Source organism: Gadus morhua, chromosome 13, assembly GCF_902167405.1.
Source record: "Gadus morhua chromosome 13, gadMor3.0, whole genome shotgun sequence".
Lineage (NCBI taxonomy): Eukaryota > Metazoa > Chordata > Actinopteri > Gadiformes > Gadidae > Gadus > Gadus morhua.
In genome coordinates this window covers 22,293,129-22,317,026 of record NC_044060.1, presented here as the reverse complement: position 1 = coordinate 22,317,026, position 23,898 = coordinate 22,293,129, and the positions used below count along the sequence as shown (strand labels likewise).

Sequence of the window (23,898 nt, the reverse complement as noted above, 5' to 3'; positions counted from 1 at the left end):
CATGTTTGGTAAAAACGACTGAATAAGTCCCAACTTTAGAGAAAAAAGGGCCTTAAATCACGTGTTTTTGCCATTCTTGTCACACTATGTGAACGTTCTACTCTGCTGCAAACACAGGTGGCGTTATATTAATAACAAGGTACACAGACGTCACGACTAAGTGTCACGACAGAGCCGTGACCCACCCTACTCTGCCTCTCATTGGCTAGTACTCAGTGAGGATTGGAATGACCCCCCCCCCCCCCCCCCCCCCCCAAGACATATTATTTTGCAGATCTTCAGAATTCACGGGAATGTCTTATTTGTGGTAAAAAAAACTATGAATTTCCCCAAATGGTAATGAGTTTGCACCCCTGTAATATGCTCTGAAATGTTTGAAGCACAGGACACGCAACATGTCAAATGATGCACAGGAGAGGGTTGAGGTGGACAATAACAGGTTTCATGAATATTTGCTGATGTTCAATTCAGGCCCGGTATAGCGAGGAGGAGATAGGACAGCGAGAGCTCAAAGATGCTTCAGCAATAGCAGCCGCTGCGGCAGCCCTAGCTGCGGCAGCGTCTGGCTCCTACTAGTGGTGTGTATGTAGCTGTTGTTTGTCAATGGAGATCAAGATTGTAAACTATGTTGCCACGATCTCCGCAGCGCCCGGTTTATTTCCGATGCAGAAAAAATCTAAATACCTTACTGTTATATTACACAATGGTTCGATTTCTTCCTTGATAATGTGGCGAGTTTTCCCTTCCCTATTGGAGGGCTAAGAGGGTGTGACATATAATGTGGCATGTGAACCTTTTCAGATTGCGCACATGATTAAAGGGCTATGCAAACCAAATCGACTGGAATATCAAATTGCTTTTTTTCGTTCAGGGCTGCTGTTGTTGTTGGGGTAGGGGGTTTCCTTACCCGGTAGGTCATGGTTGATTGCTTGGGCAGGGAGGGTCATACCATCAAATACAAATGTGTTCCCTAGTGGCTACTAACACATTTTAAATTCAACAAAAGTGAAGGGATGAACCCTAAATATCTGCATTAAAAAGTGTCCATCCAAAATAAAAAAAATAAAAATTCACTTTTTTTTGTTTTTTATAAAATTATCTTACAGACATTTTAAAACAAGAGTCTCTTACCACTCCTCAGTGTGTCAGCCAGTTCCTCCTGGTTCATCTCCATCAGGCAGTGCTTTGTGATGTCTACCACTCCCTCTATGGCGCGCCTCCTCTGCTCCTTGTTCTTACCATCCACCTCCTCCTCCTCCCACTGACTGTCTGAGTATTGTGGGTAATCTGGTAAGAGAACCCTCCAGAGCTTCTTCAGCTCCTTTTCCAGGAAAGCGTGTGCGTTCTCCTCAGCCCTCTAGAACAGAATAAACATCAACGAGAACTTTACTCTGAACTAACTGAGGACATCAAAAGCATTTGTCAAGGATTCATGTCTTGCTGGTCTAACGAAGGAAGCTTAGAGACTATAAGCACCACAAGAAATGCTTTTTGATGTTAATGTATGGCTTAAGTCAAATCTATTGCTTACATTAAAGCTGAATTTACAGTTCTGTGTACAGCATTTCTCAGATGATCCAGATTTGAAATGAAGACATATCTCTCACAACCTGGATCTTTGCAGAGCTGCCTGCATTTATATGTCCAGGTAAGGTTTACACATGTGGGCAGTGTAGTGTCCCAAATGTCCTTGAACCGAAAATGAAGTCAGTAAACTGAACAGACTACCACCAGGCCGAGTCTGCTCCATTGAAAATGGGTTGAAGCAACAATATGTCCATGGGAAAAAGACAAAATCATTCCGATGTACGGTTATTGTACTGTTGAAAAGGGAATTCAACCAGGGTTGGGTTAACGCGGTACAGTAAAACATTATTTAAAGAGTACTGGAGTAATCCAAAACGTTTGTTATAGCGCTCAAACTGCAAGTCCACACCGATATAAGGGGCCAAATGGTAACTATAAGGGCGGCCGTGGGTGGACTGTCCACACATTTCTCAAATGGTGCACCATAGAGGCTAATGCCCTCAGCGCTGGGCCGAATGTGTCCGCCTGCTTACCATCATCAGATTTTGTAAGTTAAATTATAACCACTTTGGCTATGTTTACCACCTTAATATATTTAACCCCTCATTGTAAAGATACTAACATTGACTACCTAATGGTGAAGTAACTAGAGCTCCTCTCACAGTAAAATCGGCAGAGTCAATATAACACTTAAAAGAGTTAATTTTAACACTACCTCAGTGAACATATGGTCCCTATCTACAGAGTGTTAAATGTACACTGAACACAGAGTAACATTTTCAGAGTTAATTTTACTCTGGTAGGAGTTAATATTTTACACTACACTACACTGAGAAGTGTTAATCAAGTTTTACACTATGTAAGAAGTAACACCCGTAGTGTTCACATTTAACATTAAAGAGTGAAAGAGTGAAATTACTCCAAAGAGTGTTGATTTTTAACCAACTCCTACCAGTGTTACATATCTACTCTCCCAGTGATACAACACAAAACTTTATCTACAGGGGGGAAAAAACACACACACAATTGTATCCATACCTTAATACATATTTATTCCAAGTAAACATGAACAAATCTCATGTAAAATCATGGAAATGTAAAATCACACACACATCACAGTCTACATTATACTTTTCTTTTTAGTTGAACTGCATAATATTGTATTGACATTTCTCACAGCCGTGAAAATGTCTTTGTAGTGCATTTATAACGCTACACACTGAATAATTTTTGAACATCAAGAGCAAACTTTGCCATCACCTGGAAACAATCAACCAAGTCCAACCAAAATCTTTCAAATAGGTCACTGAATGAGATATGTGAGTATAGTGTATGTGTACAGTTTTTGTTTTTCACAACAAATACAGACAAATGGAGGTCTGCAAAACACTCCTTTACAAAAACCTTCACTGTTAGTGGCAAAGATCTTGGTTGGAATCTATCAGTATGGTGACAGAAATGTATCTAATGTTGAATAACAATAAATAACTTTTGCTTTAATAAAACAACCCACCCTCAGGAAACAATGACAAGTCAATGAGTGAGAGGAAATACAAAGTCAAAACCAAAAACTCTGGTTAAGGCTGCATCATATGGCAATATGGTACTACAAACAGGGAAACATCTGTTGAACCATATGCCATTTGAACATCCATTGGTTTAAAATAGAGCAACTCTTGAACATTGAACACCTTAGGTGCCTGGGATGGCTTGTACAAGACCTTAAACGCATGGAAATGTTCGTCAAAACAAATAGTTTCCACACTGGAGCCAATAAGTACAACTTGCTCATCTTTCACTACAATAGTGCTGATCTTAGAAAATACTGGCAACTCCTCATTAATCTCAAGACACACTACTAAACCAGGGCGATATGAACCATAGTGCTTTACCCTTTTCACCAAAAGAACATTGGCACATGTGTCTACATTTAGTTTGGCAGCAATTTCAGGACCTTCTTGCAAATCTGAAATCTGTAACATCTTTCCTGGACCAATAGTTACTCTGCTGAGGCTGAAAGATTCCCAGTGCAAGGCCATGTATTTCTGGTGTTTTCTGGCCAAAGTCTTGGTGATATTTTTGAAACTTTTGAGTTGAGTTTTGAAAAAGTTATGCTTTGCCTCATAACGCACCACATGTGCAGGAGTGGTCCTATATTTCTTATACATCGAGGGTAATGAATCATGAAATGATGTTTCGGCAAGAGATTTCTAGTAGGAAACAGGTGTTTAAAAAGCTGATGATGGTCAATAATGATGTGCTTCAGAAAGATGGTCATACCAGTTGTAAGGATGGGAGAAAACACAATATTCACTATCTGCAGCAACAACATTAACAGATGCCAGTACTCATTGTCTCTCTGCACTAGATCACCAAATATCAACGGCATGTTTCGCAGTAAACACCAGGTCTGAATGGCGTTCAGGCCCAAATCGTTGCTGCCATCAAGTAACTTGACTGCAGGGGGGCGATTTCTCCTTTCAGTGTACCCATAGTTGACTGTATTCTACTGGCCAGTTCTTTGGCAGTTACAAAGTTTTCCTTTAAATACACCAATACGAGTTTCACTTCTAACTGTGCAACACCCTCTAAAATGTCATGCATGATGTCTACGGAAAAATTATCAGCTGTGTTGAAATACTGCAGAGTGTTTAACAAACATGAACGCTTCACACCATATACATGAGGTAGCTGTGGATTTGTTTGTGCAGTATGACAATGTTCGGCAAGCATGTCTTTAGTCCGTAATATCACTCTTTGGTCATCTTCACAGAACACACTTTGAATGTCACTCTTCTCAATGATACAAAAACGACAGCAATTTCGGGCACTGAACGATTCCACAAACCCAAACAGTCCATGAATACCAAGATTATCGCCGGTAACCTGCACAATACTACCATGAACTGCATCTTCAAGCAAGGGAACTTTGATCCCATCAGTTTCAAGCACTTTCAAGTCATTTATGATTGGCTGAAGGATGGTGTCAAAACCATAGGTCTTAATGTCCTGGGCATGAAAAAGTGCACACAAATGTATGTTGATTAAGCATGAATTTAACTTAGGCGGAAAATTTCTTAGTGTAAAATATATACCCCCCAATTTATGTATACCCTTTTTGGACCCTAATGGATTAGCAGTCTCAAACTCATCAAAAAATAACTGAATTTGCAATGCATTCTTTTTTTGAGAAAAAAGAGGATGTCTCTTCACACGGAACCCATCATTTATGTCAAAATACACACCGTCCTTGGAAGTGTGGCCTGACATAAACATATCACTGAGGTTTGGATTTCTGAGAATAGATTGCAATGTTTCTAGAATTGGAACATAGGCAAATTTGGCAGTTACAACTACTTGATCATAAGTTCCGGTGCTTCTGTTTCTTCTATTTTCAAATCTGACACCAAGTACTTTTTCAACAGGTTCAACAGTTTTCCATTTCTGTTCAAAATATGCACTACGTTTTGATTCAGTGTTTAATGCAGTAAAAGGGTTTTCAAGTGTTTTAAAAGTTTGTTGAATTTTAGCTTTCACATCTGTATCCTGAGAAGATAAACTATTCAAAACTGCATCTTTAGTTTGACTCTGTACCTCCATTATGACCTCTTCCATGGATAATACAAAATTGTTTAAAGTGGACTGGCCTACACCAGCAACTTGAAGCTGCGCAATAGCAGATGCACACGTATCACGAGTACTGATGTTGGTGTGGTAGAAATTAGTGAGTATATTCTATGGTAAACCATGATTATTGATAGGTTTTATATTTTTAATTGTGGAAACCACAAGATGCTTGCAGAGTCTGTTCAGAGCAGATGGTAAACAGAAATGTCCTGGGAACTGCGGGGTCAAGTCATGTTGACCTCAGCCTGTCAGCCCTGGGTCATTTTGGCTAACGAGGTCAATCCATGCTGACCTCAGACCAGGGCGCGGTTGATAACATGCTGAGACGAAGATTGACTGGGCGGAAACCCCATTGGAACAATGTGTATGTGTGTATGTGCATAAAGAGGAGCTGGAGTCTATGTTCGCCAGTGACTCTGCAAACCCACTCAGGCTGTTGTCGTTGTTGTTTTTCTTCACGATAAAGTCTTTTTCAATTCTTGCTCCGGACCCCTCGATTTCTTTTACTCTCTCTCTTAAATTAGTCTAAGTGCTTTAAATCTCGATTAATCTACGACATTGGGTGCTGGCAGGACATTAGAGCTACTGGCCGCTCCTTGAAAATGTTGTGACTGAGTATCATCTGCAGCATCATAATTGTCTATTATGTTATCAGTTTCAGATTCACTCTCAATGTTTTCAGCATGTTTAGAGTTTAAGTGTTTCCTGAAACCTGAAAAGGTACTCAGAACATGACAGCATCCTCTCTGTGCACATTTTAGGCAAAGTGATTTACCTGGATAGAAACCATGAATCAACCGTAGATGCCTCAAAAGATCATTGGTTCCCACAAAACGAGAGTGGCAAACAAAACAAATCAGGCCCATGATATCAATTAAGACTGAGTGAGATGGGAAAATAACTCAAAATACAATACAATACAAAATACAAGAGCTTTTAGTGAAAAGTGACAAATATGTTGCCCACCCTGAATTATTTAACAACTAGTGCAGTAGCCTGGCCCTAACCTCAGCAACACGTGGGCTCTCGTGGACTTGACCAATATCTATGTTGTAAATGGTTGTCTGAATAAAGGTGTACATGTTGTGGAGCATCTGGTTGTACATGGTACTGCAATGTACTTATTGGAAAGAGGGGTCGAATCCAAAGGAATAGCTTTAACGAGACTTTATTTGTATAAAGTATTTTCGGTATGGTAAACTGATGCTCTGAAGTAAAGAGAGATTGGAGATGTGCCTTAGCACGTGCGAGAGTGTTCTCCTAGCTGATCCTAACCACAAACCCACGTATGGTAATCGCTGCCGGGAGAGTTCTAAAGTTTGTGGCCAGGTGGTCTTCTTTATGGACTCAGCGAGGACCGGAAGACTTGGAGAGGAACCGGTGTGACGTAATCCTCGGTTTTCCTCGCCTGGTCTGTGATGCTGCCCTCTGTGGCTAAAGTATCTATTGCAGCCTTCAGTAATGTCCTGCTTTCCCTTGTGGCTATGTGTAGTATTTACGGCTTATATATTTGGTCCTACCCCCTATTGGTTAAGTGAGGGAAATACAGCTTGTGTTCCTAAAATACGTAACAGTCCCTCCTTGGTCATCTTAGATGACCATACAATAATATTTTAGATCATAAACACCATTTACCACACCGAAAACATAGTCAAAGTAGAATCTATCATCAACACCATCAACCGTCGCGGAAAGACCTCTTGAAGAGAGGGGAAAAACCACTACGCGTCCCCATAATACTGAGACGGCATTCACGTTGTGGGTCTTGTTGAAAATACAGGTCATTATTTAACAATACAACAATGAACATGAATCTTGTTATCATACAATCACATGGCCAAACAGCACACAAACAAAACTATCAATAGAAATCCTGAGGTAATACTTTTGGTCATGTGCTACAAGGTCATAAAATATTCAACAGGTGCAAAAGTAACGTAAAAATTGGTGGTCATAATACAATTTTTAAAATTTCAAAAGGATTGATAAGCTAACATGGATTTGGGGGGTTCAGGTGATCTTCGTGTATTGGTGTGCCGGTTCCTGTGGGTGGTTTTGGGCGATGTTATTACTGTAGTCATTGTTTTTTCTGTCGCCGTCGGGTCTGTAATTCATGAACCCAAGACTCGTCCCTCCTTGTCAAGGGCTCATCTCAGAGAGGTTACTCCTACACTATGGGAACCTCCTCACAGGTTCTCCGTCGTCGTGTCAGCAACAGGTGGCCTGTAAAACAATCGTCTCAAGGAAGATCAACAGTACCATTATCAATGCAGCGATTCAGAAATAACGGGTTGCATTCGCAACACTATACAATAACAAACAGCCTGGTATGGTTGTTGGAAATGTGTTATTCAAGTAAATCCGGGATATTGATTATCTTATATACAGGCGCTTCTACTAGAATAGTATAGGTGTTGACTATTCTACATATTACAGCTGGATATGGTCGGGCCCCTCAGGTGATGTATCATTCACTTTCATCGGATCATATCTGATCCCCATGTAAGCCTGAATGGTACTTGGCGCTTCTGTAGCGCCCACTGCTGTGGGGATCAGCAGATGCAGTAGCCCTCGTGCGCAGGGAATACAACGGCAGCCGGTAACAATTAACACGGTCTCTGCATTTATTCCCGCGACGGGCACTTACTGGATCATGCTTTTCCACCTCCCAAACATATTCTCCATCCAACCTGTGAAAGGGTCATTAATGCCGGAGTTCTCTGCCAATTCTAACCTGAGGGATTGTAATTATGCCAGCAACCCATCCAGAGCTGTGTTATTGGGGATAAAGTTGGCCTACAACACGTTGTGCCTATCGCATTTATCCCTCCTTGCTCTGTCAATAACATTTCCATATATATACATATTCCTTTTAACTTTATCTGTTAAACTGAACGAAGTGTTGCTGATTATGATACATGTAATTTATCTAAACAATATATATATATACATCATTTTTATATGGTGGACAAGCAAAACAGAACCAATTCAACTCCTGCCGTTATTTGATCTCCTCATGTGACTGCTCCTTGCTCGGCGGAGGCAGTTTATCGGCTCCGGGTGTGTCTGCATCTGGTTCTGGAACTTTTGTTTCTATTGTAGAAATACAAACTCATGTACAGCAGTTAGTTGTTCAAAAACATTTCCTATAATTCTATTTTTAATTGTTCTAATGGAAGTCCATTATGGGACCCTAGAAATGTAAGTGTAAGCATGAATCTAACCGTAAGCATTAGGTGCAAAGTTAGCTGTGTCAGAGTGATACACTGTACTCACCTTGCTTCTGGAAACATAGGACCTGAAAATTGTATGCGTTTCAAACATGTTTGTATTATAATTGATCTATTTAGTGCTTGTGCGGATTTTAAATTTTTGTTTTGAGGGTCCCATTCCTTATTCTGAGCTGATTTCAACCTTCAACCTTGATTTAATATTCACACTACATCCCTCCTTGCGCATTGCTTCAGCCATGCGCATTAGAATTAACCAATCCTAACAACGGTGTAGTGCAATCAAGTTGAAGTTCCTTTCCTTAATCATCTGTACCTAAACCAATCCATTATGAAGATATATGAAGACCAGTACATACAAAACCAAAGGTCGATAGTTGTGGGTCTATGCAGCCGTCTTGAGACCACGCTGTAGTTAAATGCAGTAAACCGTAAATGTTTCATGAGTCAGATGCGCCGTAACTTATCAGAATAAAAATAAATATCAGACTATGAGAAGCTGACGTATCAAAGCGTTACAGCAGTAGCAGTGGCATTTGAAAGGTTAACCCTCTACTGCTGAATCTAAATTGAGCCTATGTTGTCCCTGGCGAGCAGATGTATTGCTAATCCCTTTCCTATCTTATAAACCTAAAAAGATGAAAAAAGGGAAATTAGAAAGTTAAAATTTGTATGTTCAATATCACTTCTTTGTAACCGTATCTGGTTTCAACAGCTACCTTTATTATACTACCCGATTGTCCTACACTATATGCACATCTGGGCATTAAATATAGGGTGATATTCTAAAACAAAACAAAACCTGAACCTAAAATAAAAATTCAGAAGTTATTGGATAAAGCAAAGTTATTGAAAATTAATTATAACGAACCATTTTCTAATTATCTTAGTTTTATATGTGGTATGCTTTCAATATCCCCTCGTGTATGTAACAGTCGAGTAACCTCCATTATTTTGGTGGCTCTGGCACACACAAGAGGACATTTACACATGGTATATGAATCCACCATTTGTTTTCATTCTATATTTTTATTTTCATTTTATTTTTATCTCTATATACACATTCGTAAGAAAAGCACGAACGAAGATGCATCATAACATGCATCAACAGACCTAAAAATAAGCATATTATTCAACAATTTGAGACCTCAGATGGGATTTCTTCCTGCGGAGCCCTTCTTTTTCTAAAGGGTCCGCAGAGAGGTCTGCTGAGTGGCCAGGAGTTCTTACACATTCAGAAGTGTTGCTGAGGACAGCTGCCTCACCACAAACCAAAAGCCTTTGTTAACCATATGGTCACCTAAGTCATCATTCCTTAAGATGTCATAAATATGGGGTTGGCCGTTCCTTATCACTTGCGTCTCTGCGCTTCTCTGGGGATCAAGGATAACGGGCCCAAACCAACACAGGACAACAAAGGAACAGAGTGAGAACTGATTTCCACTAACCTCAAAGGATTTTGAACGACCCTGCAGAATAACAGGGTGACAAGACCACATGGGAAAATACAAACATACAAAACTTAAATTTGAACATTATCAAAAATATCTTAATATTAAAAATCGGCATTTCAATATTAGGCATTCTGTTGTTACCGTAACGTTTTTTATAGTTTGTAATGAAATATATTTTTTAATCGTTCTTATTTTGGTATTTTTGGACCTCGTCAGGTTTGTTGAACTATGCATTTCTACCGCTTGTCCTCAGGATCCTCTATTGGGGGGGACTCTTCTGCTCTCCTATGAGGCAGGTTATCCCAAAACTCTTCTAATAAGAATTCCCAGGCCTGGTTAATCCCCGGACTTCTGTGGACGAGCGGTATGCATGCTATGGACAACTTTAAAGGCTAACCGTTCATGATGCGGAGTTTAGATAATTATTCCTATCTTAAGATCACCGTGTAACTGTCGTATAGGGATCTGGTTTGATGCAAGACCCCTGGGTTGGTGTCCTTTTGTAGGACTTCTTTCGGTTCTGGAATCCGGCATTCCTAATTGTTGAATACAAGATATTGCATGCATATTGGTGGTATGATATTATATCTATTGCAATCGCTCCAATGGAAGCAATAGTTGACCTTTGAACACCTCACGCAGTGTTATTCAGTCTATTCGTATGTAGTAGCTGATTATAGTAGAATTTAACCCATGTACCTTTAATATTCGCAAAAAACGTATTGTAATTGTGTCTACCGCAGTTGAGCTAACTCCCTCCTTGGGCACCGTTTAAAACCATGTGCACCATTTATTAATTAGACATATTATTCTAGCAGTTGAACCCCGTGTCTATTTGAACCAGCCTGGTTCTCTACCTGTCTTGCTACACAAAACGCATGTTGAATAGACAGAAGCGCTCAGCAACCTGAAAAAAAATAATAATTACTGTCCGTGTGTTTGGCATTCGTTCTTATACTGCCATTTCCTGGAGAGAGAAAGAATTAAGATCAATGCAGAGAAGTAAAAAGATGAGTGTTTGGCAACTATAATGCTTGTGTTGCCACCTTGTGTTGCTTGTGTTGCCACCTCCTAAAGAGAAATGAGAATTAATATTTTATGCACAGAAGTAAAATGATGATCGTGGGCAACTGATCGTTGTGTTGCCACTCCCTGATTAGAAAAGAGAATATATGTAGTAATGTTAACGATTAAAAATGATGAATGTCGGGCATCCATTACTGCTCGGGTTGCCAAGGCCTGACGAGAAAAGAGAACAAATTTAGTACGAATGCAAGAGATCGGCTACTTGGAAAGCTGGGGGTCGTCTAGTTGGGACTCATAATAGTTATATATTTGTGGTACATTTGGAGATGTTGAGATGTAATTGGGAATAATCTCGTGTTAACGAGTAGGGGGCACTACCAAGAACTACAAATATGGCTGTGGTGCCTACTACATACGTATCAGCCGACTACAGAAACTTCTTTGAGTTCTATCTGTCCGGCTGAAAATTGTGGTACCTTATAACATAAGGCTACCACTTAACCGCAATTTGTGTTCTCAATACACTATGGCTCTGCGCTGTGTGTACATTTATATGTAAACAAGTTATCGTTGTTAAAAATAGCGACAGAGAGAGAGAGATGTGTCGTGGGAGAGGCTGGGGGGTGGTCTTTATGATGAGGGTTTAGAGGGAGGAAGATTGGTGGTGGGGATGGGGTTCATTAAGACATTGGAGGAGGAGACGCGGAGAAAGACGGGGTTGGAGTGAGAGAGAGATGGAAGGCCAGTGAGGGGACAGGGTGTTAGACTGGGCCTGGAGGGGGGGTGGTGGGGACTTTTACGAGTGTAAAGGGTTAGGAGGGACTCGTAGATTAATAATTCATCGTTTTTAATAACAAAATATCAACAGACTTGAATATAAAAGTAATCATGCAGTCTTGGATGTTATTAGCGGATCATCAGATAGGTGGTATTTACTCTGACCGTCCGCAATGGAGCTATTGCTTAGGAACACAGACCGTGCCGGCCTCAGGAAAGTTCAGAAGAATGGGAGAAGTTAAAGATAATAATGATTGGAACTCTCGTTAATGTTCTTTTGTGGCTCGATCTTCACAGAGACCGACAGTGGAGGACCTTACCTCGCACCCATAACCATGAACAATCGTTAACGACAAGTACTCAAAACGACGCCAGTGGGGCATTTAAGACAAAGCTATTCTGTGGGGAAGGGGGGGGGGGGGGGGGGTGGGAGACAGGGAAAAAGGGTGGGGAGGGAATTTACGAGAGGGGGTTTAGGCGGGAGGAAGAGACGAGGAGATCTACGAAGGGGGGGATTTGGGGGGGTTGGACTCACTACCAAGAACTACAAATATGGCTGCGGTGCAAACTACATGCGTATCAGCTGACTACAGAAACTTCTCAGAGTTCTATCTGTCCGGCTGAAAACGGTGCTACCTTATGGCATAAGGCTACCACTTAACCGCAATTTGTGTTCTTAATACACTCCGTTTCTGCGCTTTGTGTAAATTTATATGTACACAGATAGCCCTATGAGATCCTTGGATGATAAGGGGAACTACAAATAGAAGTCATTGTTGTTAAAAATAGCGACATAGAGAGAGAGATAGAGAGAGGTGATGTGGGAAGGGTGGGGGTTCGTTCTATTCTCTGGGGAAGGGGGGGGGGTCTTTATGAGGGGGGGGGGGGGGTTGGAGATAGGGACTAAAGGATGGGGAAGGAATTTAAGGGGTGAGGGAGGGCCTATCTTTAGACAGGCAGGCAGACAGAGAGAAAGAGCGAGGAATTGGGAGTTACAAGATTGTACAACGTTAATTACTTTTCAATATTCCATATTGAAACTGTGGAACAACCTTCCTGGTTGCCCAAAAGCAATATGTCTGTACAAACAAAGTGGATTTACAGATTTATCACATGTATACATAAATATTGTTCTCCCATAGATGTTGAATTCTATTAGTTACAAAACTATAGCCAAAATATTATGCGTCAGAAACTATTGCTTTACCGATGGTTTTCAACTTAATGCTATGGATTTATTGATTCGTAGAGGATGAGGGCACTTAATGAGCGTGCGGAATACCTCAAATATTGGAATGAAATATACAATATAATACTTCCAGCTATTGACTAGTGAAATGTGACAATTATATACAATTGGCTGAATAAGTAACTGCCAAAACATTGTTATCATTTGAAACAGATGGATTTTTTAAGGGAATATTTTTATGGAGAGAGAACATATTTCTAGAGACAGACAGAGCACACCGGGGGTCCCTTTGTGCAGGCTACCATTGCCTTATCAAAACACCCAGGTCAAAAATGACACTTGTTGTCTTCAATAAGTGTGTGCTGAGAGAGAGAGAGAGAGAAAGAGAGAGAGAGAGAGAGAGAGAGAGAGAGAGAGAGAGAGAGAGAGAGAGAGAGAGAGAGAGAGAGAGAGAGAGAGAGAGAGAGAGAGAGAGAGAGAGAGAGAGAGAGAGAGAGAGAGAGAGAGAGAGAGAGAGAGGATGTAACACTTAAGTCGAGGCCCCCTGTTGCTCTTGAGCAATGGCGTTTGTTTCAGAAAGGGCTCCGACTACAAAGACTGTGGAGGTACGAACAAAGGAAACGCACGTTTCCAAGACGCGTTGTCCCTTTAAATCGTACACCACGTGGTACATCCAAAATGCTGCAGAAACAAACTAGTTTTGGATCTCTATAAGAAGTATGAGATTCCAGCAAGTTTGTCACCACGGCGGGTTAGCGAGGGACTTGATAGCAGATGGGTTGTACTGCGTAAGTGCTACCTCTACGGCTGCGTTTTATACTAACCAAAATTGCACATTAGATGTTACATGAACCGGGCTGTGAGGAATCAATTAGATTAACTCCTTGGCTAACGCCGGCCAAGCCTCCGGTTCAATATGCAACTAAGATAGATTAACGTTAAAAACCTGACCTTTCCTCGCCCCGCCGTAAGAGTTCGGAAGTTTATGGTCGGTAATAAATATACCTTATGGTGGCCCGGCTGAACTCGAAGCTTATCACCAAATAAATAACACTTAACCACAGGTAATACGTCTCCCACGTTGGTACAAACATTTAGATCTAATCAGGATTGGATACAGTCTATCTACAAACCCATATAAAACACACTCCCAGCCCTTTACTTCGTGAGCTCGTTATTCAATTTCAATCTGTTAGCGTATCCTAGGCCGTTCGTCTAACCGGCTGTATGAATTTAAACCAGTCCGAGATTACACGTCCCCGCAACCAGTCGAAGGCAGTACAAGCTATTCACCTAATGTTACTAATCTAACTATACAGAGTTTAGTCATTGACAACAGGTTCTGTTTACCTTTCTTGTGGCGCCTGTAAGTAGCTTGTACTGCTCCCGACGGCCCCGCGGTCGCAAGTCTCGGTCCGGAACTTTCCAATCACGTCAGGGCGTCACCAAATTGCAATGTTTTTCTTGGAAAGAGGGGTCGAATCCAAAGGAATAGCTTTAACGAGACTTTATTTGTATAAAGTATTTTCGGTATGGTAAACTGATGCTCTGAAGTAAAGAGAGATTGGAGATGTGCCTTAGCACGTGCGAGAGTGTTCTCCTAGCTGATCCTAACCACAAACCCACGTATGGTAATCGCTGCCGGGAGAGTTCTAAAGTTTGTGGCCAGGTGGTCTTCTTTATGGACTCAGCGAGGACCGGAAGACTTGGAGAGGAACCGGTGTGACGTAATCCTCGGTTTTCCTCGCCTGGTCTGTGATGCTGCCCTCTGTGGCTAAAGTATCTATTGCAGCCTTCAGTAATGTCCTGCTTTCCCTTGTGGCTATGTGTAGTATTTACGGCTTATATATTTGGTCCTACCCCCTATTGGTTAAGTGAGGGAAATACAGCTTGTGTTCCTAAAATACGTAACAGTACCAAATACAAAGTGTGCTTTAAAGAGTTTGTCAAAAGCTCCTAGGGTACTGGTTGACTTGCACGGTATGACCTGCTTGTCCAGAATAATGAAGAACTCATGGATGGTGCTCCTCTTCATCCCAACAGCAACAAGATACGGTTGAGTTATGCATTTGATTGCATCAATATGTTCTTGAAGACCGGTTCCACTCTGAGGATAAAGAAGAAGTCAAAATTAAAAGTTGAAAATCACAGTCCCAAAAACAGTCCCATTCTCTTATTGCCATCTGTTTGGATAATCCTCATAAGCAATTAACACAAACCTTCTTGAACACGACAAGCTGTTTCTCAGCTTGGGCTGCGGATACCTTGCCTGGTCTTCTCCGGCCTTGGGCTGAAGGAGGTATCAGGTGGAGGAGGAGGATAATGGATGCAAGATCGCTGTCCCAGCCTGTATTTAGAAACAACAGCAAAATGCACTGTGTTATAATTTAAAAACATGATTATTTTTAATTACAGCTGTAACACAAAAGGTGAGGGAATTAAAAAGGAAAATAAATAAACCCCCAAAAAAACACACTACCAAGGGCAAGAGTGTCATCAATGTCCTCATCATCCGGTGTAGCTTCAGCACAATGGATAAGCTCTTCAAGGTCACTTGTAGAAGGGAGAGCCTTACACTGATGAATGACCTTTTTCTTGAATGTTGTCGGCCACCTAGATAGAGAAAAAAGTTATTTATGATCAAGAAATTAAAAAAGAAAAAACTGAGTAGAAATTCAAACACCCATAGATGTTTCTTTTTGTATTATTCTAGTAAATTAATATTGATCTTCTCTGTTTCTCACTGAGTGCCACAAATATTGGCATATTAACATGGCAATGCCAAATCCCAGAATTTCCCACTGTAAGGTAAGTGCAGGTAACACAGAATGAAAACAATGGCCATTTGGAAGACCTCCTCATAAACCCTCAACTGAAACCATTACTGTTGTGACTAACCTTTCCATAAATCTTGCAGCTACACCTTCTCCAAACTGCAGGACGAAGTCTTGCTCAATCTGCAACTGAAAAATGAAATACCAAAAGCTTTTTTAATTGAGACTGACTGGAAAGATATTACGTCTGCAGTTGAGCAGATACAGTATACACCTAATTGTATGGATGTGCAAACAGTTTGAATGTATTTCAATTCAATTCAATTCAAGAGATTGAGAGAAAAATGTTGCTGCTAACAGTAATTCATACTGAAAGGACAATTACATGTTTTACTGCAAAAAAAAAAAATCAATTACCAGGCCTTTGAAGTCTTTGAAGCGGGGAAATTCAGTCAAGACATCTGAGGATTTCTCTCCATCGAGGACCATACTGCGACGATGTTTAAATGTCATCATCATCTTCTGCTTGATAGTAGCCTCGTCAGTACAGTATCTCATTAAGGCCATGGCCTCCTGGCATTGCTCTTCACTTAAGGTCATCTCAGGACTAAAGGAAGCTTCTCTTCTGGCTACTGGTCCTCCATTCAGCTGACGTGATGACCCTCTGCTCTCTGATGAAGCACTTCTCCTCTGCACAGTTTTAAGCCGCCATGCCAGATAGCCACTGCCACTTTCACCATCATAGTAATGTTCCTTCGAAAATACAAAATGTATATTAGTTCCAACAGCAGTAAGATAGTTGAAATTAGGAAGTTATATTTATGAATGTAAAACTGGATGTTGGTGTTGAAATATAAATGCACTATTTTAATTTTTAAAATCAGTTCTCTAAACTATTTTATTAGCACATGCACATTATAATTTGCTCTTTTTTTGCAAACCCTTTAAAATACTTACATATCCATTTTTAGAGTAGGGATCCATCAAGTACGGGAAGAGCTGAACTATGCCTCGAGCGTACATCTCTCTCACATTCCGTGGCGGGGCCGTCCTGACAAGAGTAAACTCATTTCTGTTAAATGACATACTTCCAATGATTTCGCACAAAGCTAATAGCAAGAACAACATACGGTAATAAATGTTTTTAGCACAAACACAGAAAAAAAGTTATCAGAGACAACCAAATTACCCATGCGTTTCTGTCATACCAGCCACAAGTATGTTGACCATGTGTCGGCGTGAGGAGTCGGTCAGACTTTTAGTGCGGTGGTACTCTTTGATGATACGGTCGCCCCCAGGTTTCCTTGTTAGCACCAATTCAACCACCTGTGAAGTAAACAAGCTTTTCACAACTGACAATACATGCACTTAAAAATCTAACAAAACATGGTAACTCCCAGAGTAATGAATTGCAAAAAAATTCCATACACCAACTTACACGTTTGGCCTCTCCATCTTCCCTCTGTCGCTTTCTGGATGGACTGCCACTCTCCTCCAGTATGACTGTGTCATCTGAGGCGCAGGACAAGATTTCGAGGATGACAGTGTCATTACTAGCAGACAGTGCACTGGAATTTGCATCTTGGGAACTGCTGGACAAAGTTTCCTTCAAATCTGTAGTTCAGGAGAAAGAGACAGGACAGAATAATACCAATCTGTTTTATTTCGTAACTATAAAAAAGTTGAGTTCATCATTATCATGGATTATAGTGAGCAACTATACCGTCATCAAACGTGATGGTTAGTATGCCAGTGTTGGGAAGCTGCGCTATGTCAGCGAAGACCTCTGCATCCACCTCAGTTCCTGTTTCATCAAAAACCTTGACACCTTCATTGACTGGCGGAACTGAGAACTTCAAGAAAGCTATCACCAAAAAACAAAACAAGATTTAATTCGAAACAAAATGCTCAAGCTAAGGCCATTCTCCAAAAACACACTGATGCATTAGTAGCATGGTCTGATGCAGGCATTGAATCTTTCAATCGTGTACAACTTGCCACCTAAACCACCCACAAAACTCAGATCTTAATTGCTGACACCTTAACATGCCCATGGGATAGCTTGCCAAAAGATTAAGACAAGTTATTTTCAATTGAAAAAAAAAAAAAAAAAAAACTCTGAGGACACCAACACACTTAGTTCCTTTAGTTTTACCAACGGTGTGTAATTGACAGTGTCATACTGGGTACACCTTACCAGAAGTTAAGAATTCCTCAAGGCTTGGCTCTTTTATCTTGACATATTTCTGTGTATTGTAGATTCTGGTTTTGATCAACATGATGGTATCTGCAAAGAGAGCAAACTGAAATCTGAAACCAGAGCACCACAGTACATTACAGTACATTAGAGAAATGTGTCCTTTTACGAACCGAGTGCTGAGCACCGTGCGAAAGCAGCTTAAACCAGCCTTGTAGTTCTGCTGCTCTGGCTAACAGCTAACGGCTGTGTGAGCTTGAAAGCCTACATTGCTGAGAGGCGGGAATAAAAAAAGATTGAGGACTGCGGTGCCACTAAGAACTAGTCTATTTTAAGTGAATAAAGGTTATATACGCAACATTTTATACGTCTAATCCACGTTTGTTGTTTATATGCTACATGAATGGTGTCAGGGCAAACCGAATATTGTAGATCTTACTTGAAGCTCTCGACAAATACTGTTAGCTTGTCGCTAACACTTCAACAGTCTATTGACACCTAGTAGCTAGCTAGCTAACCGCTAATAAGTTACAAATAACATTTCCCTCAGAACCGCGAGCCAAAGCAGGACCTGGCCGTCCCAGAAACGTGGTGTCGTGACTTAACTGGCTGATATATATGAATTAGATGAAGTAAAACAAAATAAACGAATCCGACACAACCGCAACATCTATCATTATTTTCATGAGTTCACAAGCTAATCTGCTATATTAGCGCTGCACTGCAACTTAACTTTCTACTTGAACTTTACAATTTTTTCGTCGTCATTTTTCTGAAACTAATGTGCAAGTATGACATATAACACATAACATATATCATATAACACACCACAAATGCCCATCCTCGCTGACTATTAACGTTAGACCGTGTCGTTTTTGTTCAGTTTGGTGTTGCGTGGTCAGCCAAGTGGCTGGTACATTTAAGCTAACTACCACCGACGTTAACTTAGCCTTTTGAAATTCGGTATTTTAAGACACGTACCAACATTGACTAGTGTGGTAAATGACGAAGTCCCTTAATTCTTACACAGATTCTACTTCAATGAAGAAAAAAAACAACGGCGATAGTTTAGTTAGAAACACTTACCACGGTATTTCGATGCGAGGAAGATGGCGGTGCCAGAGTCCACGTTCTCCAACGGTTTGACCGGGGAAGTTGATGGGAGGGGCTTTTCACAGTATTTTTTTTTTAACACTGGAAGGTATCTTGCTCTAATCGGTGTTGATTTAACTCTGAGAGAGTCAATGACCACTGTCAACTCCGATTATTTTCACCAATACTGGAAGTTTTCTTGTTCAATTTTACTCTGACGATTGTTGGAAGAACTCCGAAAGAGTTATAATACTTTGACAATGCATTTTTGACACTGTCAAATTTACTGTGAGTTACATTAAAAAGGCTAATGTAGACCATAGGTCTCAGTGGTGTTATAAGTGTAGTTCAGGATATTCTACCATATTCTACTCATCTGCAACAATAATAACATGTAATAATGTATTTTGAAATTAAATATCTCCATTTGGGGGCTTTTCCAATTTCTATATTGCGATTAATCACTGTTCATTCACATCATGTGATCAATCCGATATGTTGGTTCGACAGCCCTAGTTAAAAGCATAAAAGTCTATCATTTCCTACAGACCAACCAACCTCATAAACAACATTGTGACAGCAATGAAGAAAATACAAAGAGCTTAACGCTCACTTCATGGTGACATAACTCCTCCTCTGAAAGCTAACTTCGTCGTGATATAACTCCTCTCACCGTTAACTTCATGGTGATTTAACTCCTCTCATCGCTAACTCCATGGTGATATAACTCCTCTCACCGCTAACTCCATGGTGATATAACTCCTCTCACCGTTAACTCCAGGGTGATATAACTCCTCTCACCGCTAACTCCATGGTGATCAGACTCATCTCACCGTTAACTCCATGGTGATATAACTCCTCTCACCGTTAACTCCATGATGATATAACTAATCTCACCGTTAACTTCATGGTGATATAACTCCTCCCACCGTTAACTCCATGGTGATATAACTCCTCCCACTGTTAACTTCATGGTGATATAACTCCTCCCACCGTTAACTTCAACCTCGACACACCTCGACATGGGGATTTAATTAGAAACTTTCGGTTGATAAATCCCCCAGCTCAACCTCCTGAGCTAACCCGACCTTGATTATATACTTAAACTTATATACTTATACACACCTTGATAAGCTCTATTTGAGCCCTGGTAACCTTTGACCTCTCCTGGGGTTTTCTGTGGAAAACACACACACACACACACACACACACACACACACACACACACACACACACACACACACACACACACACACACACACACACACACACACACACACACACACACACACACAAAACAAACACACTCAAAAAGGATCTATGGAGTTTGTCCCGTCTTCTAAACATCAGCACTAGGGAGTACGATAACAATCTTCAGGTGTGTTTAGTCAAACTCTCACCTCTCCTCTCCTATCTTATCTTTAAATTGGTCAGGAGGGTCCATAGACCAGTCACTCTTCATGGAGACCCAGTTGGGTCCCGGAGAGTCCGTATCCTCATGCTTGACCTTCCTAGAACAACCAACCCATCTTGAAGTTATGGTTTGTGGATGTTGCTGTTTAATATGATAATATATTGGTTAAAACCCCACCTTTTCTTAACCGGTTGGGGATTTCCATCATTGAGATTAAAAGGATAATCCATAGAGCAGTCCCGCTCCATGGGGACGCTGGGTCCAGGGGAGTCTGCTCTCTCGTGCTGGACTCTTCTAGAAGATAAAGAAATACGATTTATTGACGTTTGATAGATTCTGTATTGTTATAATCTCTGGTAAATCCTCACCTCTTCTCAGTAGACTGATTTCCATCTTTAAATTTAAGAGGTGGATCCATAGACTGGTCACTTTTCCCTGAGACACAGCTGGGTCCAGGGGAGTCTGCTCTCACATGCTGGACTCTTCTAGACGATCAAGGTATAGGATTTATGGACGTTTGATAGATTCTGTATTGTTACAATCTCTGATAAATTCTCACCTTTTCTCAGTAGACTGATTTCAATCGTCAAATTTAAGAAGTGGATCCATAGACTGGTCTCTCTTCACTGAGGCACAGCTGGGTCCAGGGGAGTCTGCTCTCTCCTGATGGTGTCTTCTATAAAAACAAGAATCTCGATTTATGCATGTTCAATAGAGGCTGCATTTGTAAATTAAGCATGTCAGACTCGTTATTGGAAAATAATGCACGACCAGGCTGGTGATGTGGCCAAGGAGAAACCGAGTTTGCTTACCAAAGGATTACATTTGAAAGTCCTACCTTTCCTTTCTGCAGGGGTGGCCATCTTTAAACATGACAGGTGGATCCATAGACCAGTCGCTCTTCATGGAGACACAGCTGGGTTCAGGGGAGTCTGCTCTGTCCTGCTGCTCGGGGCTTCAATACGAAACACACGCAACTTTGACTCAGTTTCAGTCATGAAACTAATAGTTTCATGGTAAATCAGTGTTGACCTCTGAGATGGACATAAACCCAGACAGTGAGAGATCCTCTTACCTTTCAGCTTCGCTCTGGGGGCCATGTTCCCTAGACATGGTGCTTTTAGAAGTAGGACCCCCCTCCTCCATCTCCTCTTTCAAGGTAGACGGGAGACCTGGACACAAACACAACTAAATATCTTGTGGATTCCATTTTAAGACTTCATATGCTCCTCCACAAATGATTTACACAACTCTCTCTCTCTCCGACCCAGAGAAAATAACTGAAAGGGCCGGGACACGGATCTGGTCCGGGTTCTGAAGGTTCTAGACAGCTAGGTTAAAGGGGAGCATGCAGATCTGTATTCCATCTGGATACTTTCACCGGGGGCGTGTTAGAATGGTTTAGTAAAGTACTCATAATAATGGTTGGTAGTTTAATAAACCTGAATAGAACAGATTTGCAGTGATACTTAGCCCACAACAGTGCTGGTTTTGATTTCTCTTATAGTGAATGCTGCTAGTCCTGCTGTGCAAATTCATAAAAAACTCAAGCCAATTGGGCAACTTTTGATCATGTTAGGCCGAAATTTGCATTGGGCGGTTACCTACAATTTGGGCTGGTTTTGGAAGAAAATGGCGGATCATCGTTTTCCTTCTTTTCAAACATCAATCAATAAGGTGAGTTTGAGTGGGCGTTTCGATTTGACCAAATCTCGTTAGTATTTAGGGGTGGTAAATGGGCACCTGTCGAATAGTAATAAGGGGCGAGGGAGGGCCGGCAGACTTCTCACTCAAACCTCTGCGTTGATGGGGAGATTTTATTCATCGAGCTGGCATTGACTGTACATAGTACACCAGTTGATAGTCTTTAAGTTCTTGAAAGATGTTGTCCTACATAAAGTATGAAAGGACATAAGTATATAAAGTTGATATTTTATTGTCTATTTCAAGGGTTGTTTTACTTCAGCTCACAAACCAAACATACATTTTCTCTTGCTGTGTCCATGTGTGTGTGTGTGTGTGTCATGGTCTGTCTGTTTCCTTGTCTTGTTTTGATGTGTTTCCGGTCTTACTTTGGTATCTCTGTCTTGTTTCTCCCCTTGTCCGGTCAGGTTTCCCTCCTGTGTGATTACTGCTCCCTCCCCTAATGTGTTTCAGCTGTTACTCGTTGCGTGCCCTGTGTGTGTTTGGTATTTAAGCCCTTGTCTTTCCTTTGATCCTTGTCGGATCATTGTAGTTCGTGGTGAGTTGTGTCCTGTGTTCCCGGTTTTCCCTGTGTTAACCGCATCACCTGTGTCCTCGGTGTTCCTTGCCTTTTGCGTTAATAAATTGTCCTTTACCCGAACTGTCTGCAATTGGGTCCGTTCTGGGAACCTTTGGCAACTTGGTTTCCAGCCAATTGCTTCATTCCAAACTAGGGCTGGCCCGAATGCCATTTTTCAGGCTTCGAATACTTGTTGGTTTTTCCGAGCGAATATTCGAATACTCGTTCCAGAAAATAACACCATCAAAAACAACATTAATAATCCCTATATACTCCCTATAACCGATTTTGACAGTATCTGCATATTTTGTTGAAGATTTAATAGCTTTTGAACGTTAATTAGAAGGCCTAAGTAGGTTGAAGTTCCTTAGTTTTTCCCCGTTGAAGCAAACAGCTGTTGCTCCGTTCCAAATCAGCTGTCCTCTGCCATCTCAGCCCTTATGGGAGCTTTTCAATTCATCCTGGAACGTGCATCTTTTCAGGGAATTTGTACAATAAATCCATAAAAAATACCGAATATTGATTGTCTTATGTGTCCATATTATATCCATTATATTGACCGGGTATTCCCAAGACGCTCACGCTCTGCAGCAAGCCAGTCACAGTTGATTGGCGCAGCGCTGTAAAGCGAACGTAAACAAACAACTAAGCTAAGGTTTAAAGTATTACTTTTCCTCCAGAGATCCCGCTAATGTTGTGTTATAAAGTAAAGGGAAACAAGATATCTATTCTTCCTCCACCTCTCTCGCTTCTCTGCTTGGTGTCGCTGACGCTTATAGTTTGCCTCCCTCGCTCTGTCACGTACGTGAAAAAAAAACAAAAAACGAAGCTCCGAATACTGATTTAAGCTTCGAATACTAATTTTCCGAACGAAAAATTAAATTGCATTACTCAATCCTCTTGGCAAATAAACAGCACTGTTCTGTCTAAACACTTGTTAAACACTAACCCAGTCTGGCTTTGGCTGGACAGCAATTAAGATCCTCATATGGATGAACTGACTGATGAACTGGAAAACCCTCCCAACAGGGCTGATTGGTATTATCACTCTAGTCATTTTTTGGGAGATGCTTTCATCGGGCTTGAAGCCAGACTGATCTACACTGGGAAATAGAAAGTGAACTTGCAAGATCAGTATGGTCTCCCAAGGCAACTGTTTACCACTAACCACAATTATGGCAGTTAAAATCATAATAATGTTAGAACTAATCTAGTGAAACCGGGAATCATCGGATTAAGCATATAAACGTACTGAATCAGTACGTTTACATGTACAGCTTAATCAGATTAAAGCCATAGTTTGTCTATGCTCCTCAATCGGACAACTG

At 41.0% G+C, this 23,898-nt stretch overlaps 1 long non-coding RNA gene across 1 annotated transcript; it reads right to left on the bottom strand.

Annotated features, from left to right (window-relative positions):
• Positions 1–263: 263 nt before the first annotated feature.
• On the bottom strand, positions 264–22,701 carry LOC115556989 (uncharacterized). The gene is made up of 6 exons (XR_003979151.1): positions 21,383–22,701; positions 20,867–21,262; positions 20,676–20,792; positions 20,485–20,601; positions 20,019–20,404; positions 264–1,357 (listed from the first exon to the last, which is right to left on the bottom strand). It is a non-coding gene; the product is annotated as an uncharacterized LOC115556989 (long non-coding RNA).
• Between the last annotated feature and the right edge of the window lie 1,197 nt (positions 22,702–23,898).